The sequence below is a fragment of the Condylostylus longicornis genome, unplaced genomic scaffold, assembly GCF_029603195.1.
Source record: "Condylostylus longicornis isolate FDR11 unplaced genomic scaffold, ASM2960319v2 ptg000038l, whole genome shotgun sequence".
In the NCBI taxonomy this organism is placed as follows: domain Eukaryota; kingdom Metazoa; phylum Arthropoda; class Insecta; order Diptera; family Dolichopodidae; genus Condylostylus; species Condylostylus longicornis.
This window is the reverse complement of record NW_026578007.1, coordinates 7,700,372-7,719,173: the sequence shown is the minus strand read 5'-3', so window position 1 is coordinate 7,719,173 and position 18,802 is coordinate 7,700,372. Positions and strand designations below refer to the sequence as shown.

Below are 18,802 nucleotides of genomic sequence, written 5' to 3'. Positions count from 1 at the left end.
TTTTAAAGTCAGTTATTCTACAAGTAAATCTGACCATTGGTGCAGTGGTTATGGCACCGGTCCTTTAACCGAAGGGTCTCGGGTTCAAACCCCGGTCAGGTCACTATAAAAATTATATTCAATATTATTATAACTTAATATACAATACTAATAAAAATATTATACAACTAATTTTCAAATATTCCTAATATTCGATATTAAAAAAAAAAACTAAGAAAAATAAATAGTAAATATTAATAACCTCAAATAATTAATATATAAATAAAAACTACGGCAGGCTAGTCACCTACCTAGTTCCTATGACGCTTTGAAACTGGTGCATGAGAAATCATGCACTAGCCCTATGCTCCTTCTGGGAGTGAACAGAGGAAGAGAATTCTACAAGTAATATATTTGCTATGGCTGCCATATTTCTAAACAATACAAAGCAAAATTTAAAAGATGAGTTTTTTTTTGTCTAAAATATTAAACTTTGAGGTCCAATTGATTAAAAATGGGAAGTGTTACAATTCAAATTATTATTTGTTTACATTGCTCCATCACTGCTGCTTCAAGTGGCATATGATATATCGTAATACACATTTTCTTTATTTCTTCTTGAAATACTAAATACAAAAATAAAAGATTACAGTCCTTCTTTTCAGATACATTTAACTTTCAATTTACTCACATATTAATTGGGTATACAATATGAAAGAAATTATTATATTCCAAACTGTTATAATTTACTCAATATACCGTATGTGACTATTACGTTATACGACAAAAAAAAGGATTATGCTTTAAATATTTTGTTAATTTTCTTTTCTATTAAAATCGGAAAATCACATACACATTCAGAATTGTCGAACTATATAACACATATAGTTTATATGTGTTATACAGTGAATATGCGGTTTTCATACAGTTTTTTGTCCTTAATTCTTCCTTATTACTTCTTCATACTCTGTTTTTTTAATTTCAAGTATAAAATATAAAATATTTTTGAATAAAATAAAAAATACAATTTTATTTTAGTCGTTATTTTTCAGTCCTATATTTTTTATTGAGATAAAGCCAATTATTGTCAAAACTTATGTGGACCAAAAGGGGGATGAGTACATATGGGTATTATTAACCCTCTTTATGGTGGAGAAATTAAAAAATAATAAATTATTTTACTTTATTTATTAAAAAGTTACTCACCGGTGTATATACCAACATAACCAACCATTTTCTCAAATAGCTATATAAAATTTAAAGGATCAAATTATAATTATAGTAACCCTTAAATACCACCATATTTTATAAAGATTCTACACATATGCACACGTGTAATCTATGACTGTTGTATGGTGTTATAAGAAAAATTCAGAATAGGTCAAATATTAAGCAATTATCCTAAAATTTAATAATTACATTTTTAGTCTTTTTTATAACCTTCAATAATAATTTTGCATATTATGTCAAATTACCATAGGAAAAGAATAAAAATTTTATTTTTTTCATATGATCCTTAAAAAAGGATAATAATATTAAAAAATGGTATCCCATATATTTCTTTCACAATATTATAGAAAATTTTATGACGGTCACAATAATAATTTGTCTTTATTATTCATGTGTACGTTTAAAGTATATAATAGGTATGTATATTCGCAATATACATACGTACAGAAAAAGGTAGTTAATTGTTTTTTTTTTTTGTTTTGTTAAAATAATTGTAAGAATTTATGTATTTAGACGTAAAAGTTTACATATGTTTTGGATATTAATTGTAATAATTATTATTTTAAGTAATTTTATTACTTTTAATAAACTTCTTATATCCCATATGAAAATAAAATCAATTTATTTATAAGAGTTTGTGTATATATTAATGAAAAGAAGTAAAACACTATCCTTTTTCTTCCGTTTTACACTCTACATTTAAATTTGATCTATTTGAGTTGAAATCCTCATAATGCTTTTATAAAATTTTCTTTATATAAAAAATGAGTGAGTCACAAGGCTGTGTGAATGAATCTTAAATACCTGAATATATTTAAAACCATCTTACTTTCTGGTTATATAAAATTGTTTAAATAAAATATTGCCAGAACCGGTAAGACTAATTCGTTCGAAAGTAAGGTGGTGCAAGTAAATGGCAAATTAGGCAAAACCGTACTCAAATTTGGAATTTGTTTTCAAATTATACTATAATTTATTTGATTTTGTTTTATGTACAAGTAAGAGGTTTAATTTTGTTTCCTAATCGTATTGGCCCGTTTATATACCACTAAAAATTCGAAATCTCTTTATTTTATTCTATAATATCTTACCAAAATTTAAGCAATGTATTCACATTACAATTTTACATCTAACTTTCATCGGTTAAAAAAGTTTAATTGTCACGTTTTTCTTTCGGATTTGGTTATAAAAACAGGCCATTTTAAAGAATTTTTCTTCCAGCTCTTCTAAGTGTTATAATGCTATTTTATTCATTGGCTTCTCTTGTCTAATATCACATGATCCGGAAATTCAATAAAATTTAACTTAGCAATTATAAAAATAAATTATTTTGTATTTTATTAATATTTTAACACTGAATTTTCCGACTTCTTCTTCTTCTTCCAAATTTCACATTTAGGGTATAAATGGATAGCCGACATAAAGACCTTTTAAAATGTTTCTACTTGTTTCTATTTAATTACGGTCTTCGGTATGTGTTTTCTTTCTCATCTGTTTCCTAATTTTTTTTTTGCCTTTATTTTGGTAAATTTATGACAATTTAAGATCAACTTTGGTACAATTGTTTGTTACAAAAAAGAAAACAAAAATGTCACAAAATTACAAAAATATTTTATGCGTGCGTGTATACGTAATAAATGTGAAAAAGAAATTATTGGTACTTGTGGGTCATGTAATAATTTATAATAACATTTGGATCTATATCAAGGACATTTTTACTTTAAATGGTAATAACAAAAATATTTCTTTTTAGTGTAGTAAAAATTATAAATAATAATTTTTATGAGATATAATTGATACCAAAAATTAATTAACTTGAATGAAAAAAAAATTTTGGTTCCAATTATGTAAATGAAAATCAAAAAAACAAAACTAAGGGTACATATTTCATGTATACTACCAACCCAATTTTATTATAGGAAGAATTTTTCAGGCTCTTTCATGAAATATTAATTTGCGTGGTAATTTATGCTTGGTCTAAGTAATTCGTCTGATACAAAGTCTCATACTAACATTCATCTCATAAAGTCTCGAACTAAAATAATTTAACTAAACTGAACTGAAGAATTGACGGTCCAAGAACTCTTTGGAATTGTTTAAAATTTCTAATATTTGTTAATGCCTAATCTGTTGCCTAATCAAAGTGTATGATCGAATTAAAAGGCTGATATCAAATACGATATTGCGTTTAATTCGTAATAAAAAATTCCAAAAAAATATTTCAAATGCTTAGATTTTCACAATTAAAGCATCGTCGTCTATGAATTCTTGCAAATTTTTTTTTATTAGATCCCAGAAATATTCTAAATAATTAATTGATTAAATAGCATTTTTGCTATTTTGAAAAATTGTATATTTCTTACTTTAATTCATTATAACATGGTTATGAAGTTTTGAATTACGAGATTTTTGGTAAAAATTTGATATAGCCATAGGGATGAAAAACACCTTAGTTTAAGTATGTTAATCGTGTAGGAAACGATAGTGCATTGAATTCGCAAAAATGATTTACGTAAGAGGAGCTTTTTTATTTCAATGATAACTCAACCTATAAACGAAACGTCGTTAGAATTAAATTCTTAATGATTTTTATGATGTATATTGATTGTTCGAGTGTAATATTTTGAGGTCGTATTGCATTAATTTGATTTTTGTGTGGATAATATATCTTTGATGGGCGGTAGTAGGAGTATAAGTCAATTTTTTGCAAAAACCTGATAAGTACACCAATGTAATCTAGAGCTCAAAATACATCTTCTATCAAAAATTCATAGCGCTACGACACTTACAAACCTTTGAAACAAATGCATTTAAATATATTGTTCAAAGCAAAAGTGAACAATTTTATTAAGTTTTTTTGCTCTAGTGAAAAGTTGATATTTTTGACTTATACTCCTACTACCGCCCATCAAAGATATATACATTAATATATTCCTTCTTGCCACGGAAACTTACGTCCAAAACCACTATACAATGACATTTTCAAATATATCTCAATCATAGTGATCATAAAGGATTTGAGAAAAAAAATGATTATATAATAGAAGCGAGTAGGTATTTTTATTATTATTACAATAGTACCATAAATAAACTTTCATATGAGAACTAAAAGAAGATTCCCACACACTCAAAGAGGCAAGAGATAGTGTCCATACCGAAAGTTGATAATATACCTCATAAATAATTTCATACATAATTTTTTGTAAGGCAATATTTCTTATGCAATCATTCCTAATGACCCAATAAAAAAAGTTAAAATTATTTTTATAAAAATCAAAATGCAATATTAAAATAAAACAAAAACAGTGAACCTTTAAGGAATATATAGATAGAAACAATGAGCACATACCAAAATTAATTTCAATTGAACAGTTCTGTTCAAACAAAATGCCTACTTTTTAGAAAGTGTTGCAGCATTTTCAATTCTGTATACTGTTTAAGCGGAGTAGAATAAATAAGAGCCTGTGCCATGATAACAAAGTAGAAAAAAAAAAGAAACATTTTGTATCCTTAGTTTTTGTTTTTATTATTCCCTTTGGACAAATTCACTAGAATATTTTTTTTTTTACAAATTTTAAGGAAACACAATAATTTTCACTTCGCCATTCACACTTAAAATGAGAAAAAAAAAATTGTGGCTAAATAAGTATAAAACCATAAAAGAAAAAAACAATAAATTAAAGTGAAAAGCCCACACATTAACTGGTCCTTGTTTTAACGAAACACAATTTTCATCATCAATTTTTAGAAATTCCTGAAATTCACTTCGATTTTATTTGGATAATAAACGAAAGGACAACATCGAGAAAAAAAACTTCTTGATTTATGCCCTATTTTTTTTTTTTTTGATATTTTCTTGCAGTAGAGCGCTATTATTGTTTGTTTTCCCTACAATTCAAGGGGAATAAAAAAAAATATAAATTCATGCCCTGCAATTCTATTTATTTTTATTTCCATTTTTTTTTCTTCAGTTTCATACCATAGGTTTGTTTTTTTTAACATTAAGGGTATATTAGAGTTCAGAAAACGATGATAGTATAGTTGCATCTAAAACGGATTTTCATTAAATCTATAAAAATTTAATTTATGTGTATTTAAAATCAACAAAAAATGCCTGGTATTCTCATTATTTCCGAACAGTCTATTAACACTTAATGAATACAAAAATCTTTTAACGATTTATTTACAAAATTATTTATGAATGAGCTCATCTGTATATTACATGCATTATAATAATTTGAAATATTAAAATGTGAGTTTTTATACAAACATTGGATATTGATGCCATTGAAAAGTAATTATTTTTATGAAATACGACTATATAGAATTTTTAACAATATTTTTGAAGGAATTAAGTTGTTAGCCATACTGTTATACGGTGTATATGTACGTAGTGTACCATTCATTTATAATTTTAATATTTTGAAAAATAAAAATTAGTGATCGAATTTGGATATTTATGAATTACTTTCAAATCTCTTTGCAACACGTTTAGGTACTACATTTAGTGCGCTTATGCCACATATTAGTGATTACAATTAAATAACTATTTTATTGTACTCCCATTTAATATAATCAGTAAGGAGCTCATGTTTTCAATTCTGATTACTTTATTAATACCGCAACGATATAATTAGCAGCGTTGGTTATAGAATTAGACGCTGCATAGAGGAAAATTTAAATTTTTTGTTTCACTCTTTGATTTTAATTTGGAAAACCAGCTATTTTATCCTGCATCTAAATTTTTATACACATCATATAGAATTTATTTTAGAACTTAAAAATTTTTAAAAATTATACTAAAATTTTTATGTTTTATCTTTGAATCAAAGAAAAAACCTGGTTTATGGTTTATTGTTGAATAAAATTCTTATACCCAAATCTCGACAAAAATGATTTGCAGACATGCTTCGGCTCTCAAAAATTTCATGAAATCAAATTTAAATAAAATGACACAAAACGAAACAGATTGTGTCGAATTTCAATTTAAGGTCAAAATATTTTTAGACTAGTTACTGCCTGGAATACAACTAATTGCATACTACTATGAATATTTCACCTACATTTGCTTAAGTAATTGTCTAAAGCATAATTATTTTATTCTATGTCAACCCGGTAAAATAAATCTTGTCATCAAAATTTCCATTTTATTTTATTTTATAAATTAGAATTTTATTTTTTAAATTGCAACAATTATAATTAAAATTTCCTCATTTATAAAATTATTTAATTTGCTTCTTTAATTTTTATTGTTATAAGTTAATTAAATTAAAAAGAAAAATACAAGAGAGAATCCTTTACTTCCAGAATCCTTTAACTTCTTTATTATTTGAATGTGAAAAGAGAGACAGAAAACAAAAATTCTTATTACGTGAAAAATTTTTAAATTCTGAAAGCATATTATTTTTTTATGTGCATATATTTATGTGTTACATGTATTACATTACAAGTTAATATACAATATTGTCATTTCCATAAAATACTTCGTATATGAGTATAAAGAATTCATTATTTCACTACATCCTAATTATAATTATAATAAGGATATGTGTTTTGTTTTTTGGCTAGAACAAAAAATCCTTTTAACAAAGATAAACTGTCATATTTACTGTCATATTTAATTATAAAAGTATAGTAAAAATTGTTATACTAAAATTATAACATAACAATTTACATGTAGCAATGAAAGATAAAAAAAAATATATAGCAAAGTTAATGATTAAGGGTTATAAAGTTTTGTTGATAGCCCATCAACCCATAGAAGAAACCAACAACGAAAAAAATTAAAGGAAGCAAAAGAAAAATGGAAAGACAAATTTTCCAATTTTATTTTCAATGTGTTCGTATATACAGAGTGATTTATAATTGAGATCCAAATTTCCTTTAATATTTTCGTAAAAAAATGCAATGAATAATTGTTTACTAGATCGGTAAATAACTAAATTCACTTCCCTGGGCAGTAAATTATTAACCAGGGAAGTGAATTGTACAATTTTTCGTAACACTGTGCTCGTCTCTCAAATTCAGTGATTCTTTAATTTTATAGTACAGGTTGAAAATTTCAAATATTAACATGAATATAATAAACATTAAACATAAATTAATTTTCATATTAACAAAATTTATTTTACAACTCTATTCAGTAAACTCCATACATGTTGTGCGGGACTTGATAGTATTCCGAAAACTAAATGTTTGAGTAGATAATATAAATAAGTATATAGATTTTTCTCTTTTTTCGTTCTCCTTTTCGAATCACCGGCCAAAAAAGTTGAAAAGAGTCCGGAAATATGTTAAGCAAAACTAAACTTAGTAAGTACGAGTACACCTATTTTAAAGTAGAAATTTTTCAAGACCAAGATTAAATTTTTAATAATTTTTAGTTAAAATGTTGTTTTTTCGGGATTTTACTACTCTCTTTAGACAAAAATTAAGAATAACATTTTTTTGCCATATAAAGTAAAAGAAATAACAAAATAACAATACATCAGAGCTCAGAATATCGTAAAGTAAAAGATGTTATTTTAAACATAATTTTGATTCGAAAAATGTTATATAAATTTATTGACTAAACTGTGAAGCTGCAGGCGTAAAGCTTACATAAAATGTTAATATCGTAAAAAATTCAAAGTTAATATTGTAATAGCATATACATTTTTCAGAATAAGCGGCAATATATAGAAGTTTGATATAGAAGTTTGATTTGCATATTCTGGTACTTAATACTATTTTGGAATTCAATCTAGGTGCAACTTGAATCGGTTGACAAAAATTGTACTACTATACGTTGTAGAAGTCTATAATATTTTTATACTCGTTTCGGATCAACTATTATTGTATATGATTGCTAGATATTTCATAAGCTTCCTGTACATGTTCTTACATATATACATGTTTTATAATATGGATATTTAATTATGGTTATACATAATCATACTTATATAGTTAACAAATACATACGTGTAATAATTATAATAATTTTTTGTTATACACATTCAACGAATCACAGTAATTTTTATACCCGTACGAACGTATGTTCGAAGGGTATACTAAATTTGCCTTACCGTTTGTAACGCTAAGAAATAACGGTGTTAGATATAGACTCAAGTGTATGTTTTTGATCAGCGTCGAATTCTGAGTTGATTTAGCTTTGTCTGTCCGTCCGTCCGTCCGTCCGTCCGTCCGTCCGTCCGTCCGTCCGAACGATAACTCAAAAACTAATTGAGCTAAGTTCACCAAATTTTCACAAATGATTTTTTGTAGTAAGTGCCAGAACCCTATTTAAATTGGACATGATCGGGGTACCGGTTCGGGTAGCTGCCATACAACTTCAAAATTTATTTGGCTATATCTCAGAAACTATAAAAGCTATGGTATTGAAATTTCACACAAACGAATACATTAGTAGGGCCAATATGCCCCATAAAAGTCTTTGAAATTACTTGGCTCCTTCTAGTACCTGCCATACAACTTCAAAAGTTATTTGGCTATATCTCAGAAACTATAAAAGCTGTGATATTGAGATTTCACGCAAGTGAATATATTAGTAGGGCCGATGTGTCTGGTAAAAGTCATTGAAATTACTTGGCTCCTTCTGGTACTTGCCATACAACTTCAAAAGTTATTTGACTATATTTCAGAAACTATTAAAGCTATGGTATTGAAATTTCACAAAAACGAATATATTAGTACGGCCAATGTGTCTCATAAAAGTCGTTGAAATTACTTGGCTCCTTCTGGTACCTGCCATACAACTTCAAAAGTTATTTGACTATATCTCAGAAACTATAAAAGCTGTGATATTGAGATTTCACATAAGTGAGTATATTAGTAGGGCCGATGTGCTTGATAAAATTCGCTAAAATTTCTTGGGTCTTTCTGGTAGCTGCCATACAACATCAATAGTAGTTTGGCACAACCAGTTTTTTGAATAACACATAGTACTGAAATTTTGCATAAATTAATATGGTAATACGGCAACTTAAAGTCATAGTCTGCCCCATAGTTAGTTATGGCACATTAGTTATTCGCACATAGAATAACAAATTCGTACGGGTATCACAGAGTTGACAAGGTCAACTCTATTTTTTTTCTCGTTTATAATATAATATTATTATTATGAAAACACGTCGAATAACAACAAAAATATCAAAATATGTATATGTATATAAGAAGTTTATATACGAGAACAAAATTACTCAGTACATAATATTATGTAGTTATACACATCATAATGTTCGAGGTATATATAAAATTCTAAATACGTAAATACATATTGACTATATATAGTATACATATATAATATGTGGCATATAGGGTGGTATAATTGTGTACATATGGTTATTAAACTTGAACTGAAATATAAGGAAGGATTATAAAGGATTGATGCTTTACAAAAAACAACAAAAATTTATATAATAATTAATATGCATGATATTTATTTAAGGGTGAATAAAGGAAGCACAAAAAAAAATGAAATAAAAAAATAAAGGGCGGTTTATTTTAAGAAATAACTTTATCATTCATACATACACACATACACATAAATTTGTAATATATAATTATGGTTTACATTTAACATTAATAATTTAATTAACATATGCTTGAATATAAATGTATATATATATACATAAGTCTTATATAGAATATACCAGATATAAATGTGTATAGGTATATATAGTTATGTATGAGCTATAATTAATTTTAACAGGATATTTTGCTTAGTTTTTCATTTTTTCTTCTCTGATCCTGTAAAAACAAAATCTATTTTTGTATGTATATGGTATAATAACCTTGGGAATTTCTTAAATAAAAAATTTTTATGTGTATACCAAAAGAAAAAAAAAGTAGGTAAATTTCTCTCTTGATTATTGTTAAAAAAAAAAAAAAGGATAAACATTTAAGATGAAAACAAAAAAAAATATTAAAATTTTAAATATTGTTGAAAATTTTTCGGTATTAAAATTAGATAATTTAAAAAAACAAAAGTTCCTTAAAGTATGCTTTAATGTTATTAGGTAAAATTAATTTATTTTTTATTTTATTTTGGTCTCCATAGAATTTTGGAGTTAACATTTTTAGTATACAAAGGGCTATAGTTCTAGAATAGTCTAATTATTTTATATGAAGCTAAAAAGGTATATATAAGGTGTAGCGTTAATATTTTTTATAAGACAACATAAAAAAATGAATTAAAAATTATAATATAAAATTTCTTTTTATCCTTTTTAATAATTAAGAGTGGATTAGATTAAATTATTTTAACCTTATTGTATTGAGTAAACTTTTAAATTATAATAATGATGAGTTTTTTTTGTAGAATATTCAACTCTTTGGGTGTTAATTTTTAGTTGTTCGCATTCTCGAAACATAAACTGTATATGAAAGCTTGAAATCAGTTATATTGTAGGATGGTTTTCTACACTCTAATCTTTGAGAAAATTTTTTTGAAAAATTTAATGTAAACAACGTTATGACTTACGGCATATCGCAGTTTTCACATGGTATTTTAATATTTTCTCTATAATATTTTACCGAAATGTATGTTGTTAATCTTGGAAATGTATGTTCCATACCGGAAATGTACGTTCCGGTAAAATATCATAGACTAGATACGGACAAAAATGTTGTGTTTTGAAAATATTTCCAAGATTAGAAGAGTATTGTCAAAATATTTCTTAAAAATATTTTAAGAATTGAAAGTTCAACTTTTTTGGGGGTCTCATTTCTTGGATTTGTAGTTGGAGCTATGATACTTTAAGAGAAACCATTAATTTTTGCTCTATTGATATATAGCGTTAAAAATTTAAAACAGACATTTAATAAAGATTCATTACTTGGAACTCTACTTTTTACCAAAAACAAACTCATGGTTTGTTTTTTCACTAAACATAATTTATGCATATTTCAAACAAATCCGGTTATATTTTTATGTTAAATGTATAGTCATTTTTCTGAGATCCAATATGGCTATAGTAAGCACATTCTATTAGTAAACAAAGTTAATGTATAAAATTTCAAGAAAATTTTGTTGAATAACTACTTGAATATTTATTTTGTATATTGTCAAAAAGTGAAACTGGAGCAGTGGTAAAGGCCTAGCAAAAGCTCTTAGTATCTAAATCGTCAAATATTCTTAAAGTCAGAAGTGAGAAATTAACAGACAGCAGACTGAATTAAATATAGATAGATGTTTCAAGTGCGATCTCCTTTTAAAAACTCAACATACGAAATTTAGTGCGATTACAATACCTCACTTACTTTAAGTAATTAAATTGTGGAATTTAATATTATAGGTTGATAGTGATTTCCAAGGTAGATAAGGAAATATCTACTAGTTTTTATCACTTTAAAAATTAATAAATAACGATTCCGTCGTCCATTTAAGCATATAAAACTGCACATTTTCGACAAAACTATTTCCCATAGCATTTCATCCATCATATAAGTTAAAAGTGATATTAATAACGAAAAAGTACCATCATTGTCTATCTATTGAATCTAATAATAAATTAATAATTAAATTAAATTATTAGAATTAGAATTAAATTAGAACAAATAATTAAATTAAATTATTTTAGGGTATCTTTTGAATCCAAATTCCAAGATTGCATTTCTGTATCCATCATTTAAGCCAAATATTTATCTTATATATTAGTTATAATTAAATTATATTTCATATATTACATTAATTTATGTAATGTGTATATGTATACAGAAAATGTCAATTTATTAATGAGAAATTAATTAAAATTGTTGAATTTTAATTTTTTTATATATGCATAATTAAAATCAATTTTACGAGTATTATTCTTATCTTTTCGCATAAATTTTATGATAATAATTATGTTGTGTATGCAAATTTTTAGCATAATTAAATCAGACGTAAAAGCTTTTTTATCTTAAATGTTTTTAAATAATCTTAAATTTTATACTTCACTTGACAGCTTTTTATTTGTATTATTAATTTTATTTATTCATTAATAAAATTAATTAAGTCACATTTAAGTAAATAAATTTATATGTTTAATATGTAACAGACCTACTTCATAACACACGAATTTTAGCAAAGATGAATATTAAGAAATGCAATACAATTGAATTCGTAAAACCTAGATGAAATTATAAGCTAAAACTGTATAAGTCAAATTTAGTACTTTACAATTTTATACAAAATTTGAATTTCTTATATACTCTAATTTTTATTTTGTCAAAAATTTGGTAAACAGGGATAAGCTAAAATCTAAAACTTATTGTAATTTATCTTTGGCAACAAAGATCTTTGTTGCCAAAGATAAATTACAATGAGCACAATGATTATCTTTGGTAGGTTATGTGATGGCAACAAATTTTTCATATCGAGTATTCGGTAAGAACGCACTTCTCCATTGTAGGGAAGTGTAAATAAACTATTTTAGCAACCTGTCGATCTATCGGTCTATCGGTCTGTCGGTTTGCATGTGTACGCATGTATCTCAAGTTCTGCTGAACAGATTTTGATGAAATTTTATATGTAAGTCTCGGGAATTGCACTTTTAAGCGGACCGGTTTTGCATTTTTGATCATTATGAAGAAAATATTCAACAGATTTACTTGAAATTTCATGTATAAGCTTCGATCGACCGTCCGCGAAACCACCTAACTTTTGGAAGAAATCAGGTGTCAGCAATTGGACGTTTACTACGAGCCAAATATACATTTTTGCGTATATAAAGAGAAATAATCAACCGATTTCATTGAAATTTAATATTTAAATCCTTTGTATTAAAACAATGAGCATATAAATTTTTTGAAAAGATCAGGGGTCGGAAACTGATCTGATCTGAAACTGAACTGATCTTTTACCATATCTACGGAACGGATTGGTGAAATTTATTGAAATTTGATATTTGAGTTCTGATTGTTACCGAAACTAACTGGCGAGCATTTCAGAGAATTCGGGAAGAACAAAGCGAAATTCTACTAAAAGCCAAATTAACATTTTTCTAGTTATGTTAACTATAAGCTTACTAATGCCCTAAAAATCGAAAAGAAGTATTTAACAGGCATTTTTATAATATTTTTGCAATTAACTAGACAATACCCATTGCGGTCGGTTATTGTACTGTTCACATCAGATGTTTTTTTATATAAGTCAATCTTGACAACATACAATGCTGTATTTACTGTTTAACATCTTAATTTGTACAATAAACTATAATTTATTTTTTAAGCGTTACTTGTTTATTAAGATTTTATTTTATGTTTAACCAATATTAACTCATCGCGCTAATATTGGCACATAAACATATTTTAAAAATAGATAATAATATATTATATTAGTTTCAAGTGCTTAATGAAAATAGTCTATAAAATATTGAATATTTTCAATATTGCCCTGCAAACAAATAAAAATTTTAAAATTTTATTGAGAAAAAATTAATTCTTTAGTTAACTGAAAATGCTATGTAACAAAAAACTTTAGAAACTACTTAAAAAATAATTCGTTTTTTTAAAGCCAAATCTTTATTGCAGTTTGACTAACAGACTAATATCGCTGTAAGAGTAAAGTAATGTTTAAAGAAATGCAAAATACTTTCTATAGAACAATAACTTATTTATTACTACTGAACATAATTATTGATCATGTTTACATATGGTGTCCGAAATTCAACAGTATTCCCACAGCATTTGATGATATAATAACTTCTGACGCATAAGAAACAACTATAGTGATATTTAGATTTTTTGAGCTCTCCATCTTGGGTTATGAAGCCCCAGAATTGGAATTTCTGAAAACCATCTAATCTTTACAATTTAACTGATAACACAGGAAATATGTCGGGTAAAGCAAATTTTGTATGTACTTATTTTGAAACTTAATAAGAAGAAAATAAAATTTTCTATACTAGCAATAATTGGTAATTAAATAATTGTTTAAAAAAACTCTTTTTTTTTTTTTATCAAACAATTAAAAATTCGCTTAAAATATTAAGCTTCGAGTTGTAATTAAGTTAGAATATTTTCACATATATTTATTCTAGTAAATTTTTATACAAAATTATTTAATGAATTTAAATTTACTGAACTACTCTTCTCAACTATACCCTAGAGTCTAGACTAAAAATTATCGCCCTCCCTAACTGATGTAAGTTTTAGTATTGTAAGTTAAGACTGTTATATTGCATAAAAAGGAATGTAATTATTGTCATATTGTGCAATTTTTAATACATTACGTCCAACAATTAATAAAGTTCTTCATATAATAACGTCACATTGCAAAATTATGCCCTTTAATTACAATCGGAATTTTAAAAAATTTTTCATTATTTTAAAATAATTTACCGTAAAAAATTAGACGTATATATTATATAAAATTGTATATTAAATACTCATTTTAATTTGTCTCATAAGAACTCAATAAGAACTCTGCTTTTTATATGAATTTTAACCCCTTTCCACTCAAAAAAAAAAAACAAAACACTATTATTTAAATAAAATTAAAAGTATAACGCATCCTTTACTATACGTATGTATATATATATAATGATATATAGATAATGTTTATTATTAAAATTGGTTAGCTATAAAAAGTTCTTATTTTATCATTTAAAAACAAAAGAACAAAAAAAATAATAATAATTTAAAATCTATGTAAATATTAAAATATTGCGTATAAAATATATAAAAATGTAAATTTTTTTTTATAACCCTTTTTTCAATATTTCTCATATTTACATTATGTATTTAATATAGAAAAAAAAAATATAACAAAAATAGAATATAAAAATCGAAAAATCTGCATAACCCCCTGATGGGAACTTTTTTTTTCCAAAACCGTACAAAATGTGAGCTATTTTACTATATGTAAAAAAAAAATTCAATGAAAATGCAAAATAAAGTAATAATGAAACCCAATAGAATATTTGTATTTTTAAAGACCCTAAACAATTTATATTTTAATAAAAAAAAAAATATGAAAAAAATATTTAAAATGTCCTTTCAATTTTCTTTTAAAAAAAAATTTTTTTTCTATTTTTTCTGCCCTGTTTAAAGCAAAATAATATTATGTACATTTTATGTAAATATTACAATATTTGCATAACCATATTTCTATAATATTATATTATTGTACACATTTACTTATCTATACCTATGTCATCCTTGAATATACATTCAAATAAAGGACTACAAAGCTTCCTTACTCTACACACATGTACATGTTATATATATATGTTTGTACATGTTTACATTTTTATGCCTTGTTCACTTTAAAAGAACATAAAATTGATTCGATATTTTTTTCGATTATTTTCTCATTCGATATATTTTATTTTCCTATTCTTGATGTTTATTTTTCGAATATCAAATGTATTTTCGAATACATAATATTATGTATGTAAAATTTAATATTATGTAAATATATATAATGTATGTAAAAATTATAAAAATTGAATATTAAATTTTTTTTTGTTTTCAACCATTTTGTGGCAATAAAAAAGTATTGTTTTCGTGTTGTTTATAAATTTCTTTATTCGGTTTTCTTTTTTTATTTATATATGAATATAAAAATAATCATAAAAGTATAAAAACATAAATAAATCGAAATTTAAGGGTTGTCAATCTAATTCCAAATTGATTGTTTAATTCAAACATTTTATATTTAATTAGGTTTATTGTTCGACTTTCAAATATAAAGAATTAGAAAAATCTTATATGAAAACGGTGGCAAGGATAGGGGCTTCTTCTTTTAGCCCGGGGCTCTTTTGCGGAATCGGAATACATACGGTTCGTGCCAAATGAAAGTCAAATGAAAGAGGAAGGAAATGAAAAGACAGCATTTGGAGCCGCGGAGGCGTCTTTTGGAATTTTATTAGGCCAGGGAGCTGCTGGGATACTCCAGCAGAGGCGCTTTGGGAGGATTATGGGATTTAGGCAGTAATCAGATGAAAATTCTAACCGGTTGGGGCATTATAGGCTACTTTATGAGAAAGTCTCAGTGCACATTCTGGAAAAATGTAAAGTCCTAACCCGCACGACAAGGGAAATATTATTGAACTACGTATAGGCGTTCTCACTCCGGCGGAGCTGCTGCCTGATGAACTTTTTAAATTACTCGAATTCATCAGGGGGGATGTGTCTCGAGGAGTGTTGTAGGGACGTTGCCTACACCTAGTAGAGGGCCACAATAAATCATTTTAAGCTGTTCGTATATCTGATATACCAAGGATGTCAATAAAAAATTTGATCATTTTAAGATTTAAAAACTGATTTATTTTACGTTGTATTGCGTTTTCTATACTCTCAAGATATGTTATACTATTTGCTATAGAAAAAACGGTTAAAAACTTCAGAATCAAACTTTGTCGTTATCGTTACTCTGATAATTAATTATGAAACAGTATGCTTTCAGAACCTACAAAACGGAACTGACCAAATTAACATTATCTACTACTTAGCAAACCATTGATTTGATTCAACTCTGTTACCTTATCCCTTTATTTGATTTGAGTTTATAGTCTTATCTCTTCGAAATTTGTATTCAGTGTTCGGAATTCATTAATTTTTATAGTAATCAGGTAACTCTAAATAATTTATTGCATATTTATAGGAAAATAATCTGCCGCGCCAGCAAAAATAATAGCGAAAATAACAAAATTTTATATCAACTAAAAATTGTAAATATGTACATGTAAGATATAAATTTACTTATAGTAACAAAAAATGTGTATATGCTGAAACAGCAAATTTACATTCTGCGATTCATGTTATACCTATGTAAGTGAGTACACTTGTATTCATATAATATACCGTTACATTTTGCTTACCTTTCTAGTTCACCTTTTATTGTTTTTTGTTCTTTTTTGAACAAAAAGAAAAAGTTTTTTTTATTTCCACACACATTTCCTCCATGTTCTACATTTTAGTTACAAATGGCATTATGTTCATGTGTATGTATGTACCTAGATACATATATGTACATATTTTATGGTGTGGCCACATACTTCACATATTGTTTTGCTATTTTAAATAACCGTATATATACAATATTCTCTCCTATATCCTTGGTTTATTTTTTACTTTTCTCGTTTGCTCATTTTTTTGCCTTACCAATTTTTTTCTTTGTATATAAAATTTTTATAATTTTCTTATCAAGCAATTTAAAAATATTAAAAAGTAAGTGAACGCACATTTGTGTGTGGTTGTATTTGATTTTATTTAAAAAAAAAATAAAGTGTTACAAGGATACATCTGTTATACATGAATGCTTTAAAAATGCTATTTTCGAATATATTATATTTTAGAAAGAGGGTAAGCTATGCCGGATACATTCATTAATATTTCAATTTTTGAATTTTACCTTAGAGATTTTAAATTTTATGAATTTAAGTTTGAATTTACATGTGTACATTGAACATTTAAATTTTTTTATAAAAAATATTTAAGAATGTTAAAAATGATCATTTAAATTTGGTTTTGCTCTATATTAACATTTAAGTTTTAGAACAATTCCATTGCTGCGGGTATATGGTAAAGAAATTTCGCTGTGAATAATCATACAAAATTAGGAAAAAACTCGATGAATATTTTAAATTGCTCGAGATATAATACAGCTTATCTTGTTAACATTTCATTCACTGTATGAGTATTGAAATAAATTTATTTAAATTTTTTTTAAATACAAAATTAAAAACCATACAATCATTATCAATCATATGTAACAACAAATTAAAGTTAATTTATTATTTGAATCCACTTACATTCACATCATACTTGTTAATTTCGTATAAGTTTGATCTAATACATGTTCCTACACAAGGACATATCATACATGTTAATATTATACAATTTTTAATTTAAAATTTAAAATTTTATTTTACAAATTTAATATTTAGTCAATCTCTTTTTATATTCTATAATTTTGATGTAAGTGCTTCATTTGTCAATAGAAACCATATAACAACAGTGATACACTTATTCTATACGAAATTAAAATCATTGATGTAGACATTATTTGACTTAATTAAAATCTTTCAGTTGTTTTGGACTCTTATAAGCTGAAATTACTAGACTGTATGCTATTTTTATAAAAATTCTACAATAATATTAAAAATTTTGAAAAATTAGAAAAAAATTTATGAATATATTTATCATTTTTGTGTATTATATAAACAGATAACATAGCCATACTGAGCAACTAAGCAGGAGAGATGCATACAAACCTCTATCAATGAGCTCAAATGAAAAGATGAAGTCATTTGTTTCTGCAAAGACAAAATGCAAAACGATAAATTCCAAAAGTTGATGTACCCATGTACTTATAAGATACCAAGATACAGGAAGTAAAAGCTATACATCTATTATCAATTGATGGCAGTATAATCAAACACATGGAACAAAAAACAACAAAAACCAGGTTTGCATTTAGAAGGCTTTGCCCCGTATGGGGTCAACAGAGCTGCCATGTGGAATAGAAATAGGAATATTCAACAAATATGTCAGATATAAGCTGTTGTGCGGCATTAAAACATGGTTGATTTCAAAAAATGAAATGCAGAAGTTGCAAATGTTCGTCAATATCTGTTTAATGATAATATATCGCATATTCATGGTC

The 18,802-nt window shown here is 25.7% G+C and overlaps 1 protein-coding gene across 1 annotated transcript in view; it reads right to left on the bottom strand.

Moving 5' to 3' along the window:
• The window catches only part of LOC129609259 (homeobox protein Nkx-6.1), a 132,098-nt gene that overhangs the window by 51,961 nt on the left and 61,335 nt on the right, over positions 1–18,802 (bottom strand). The window lies entirely within an intron of this gene.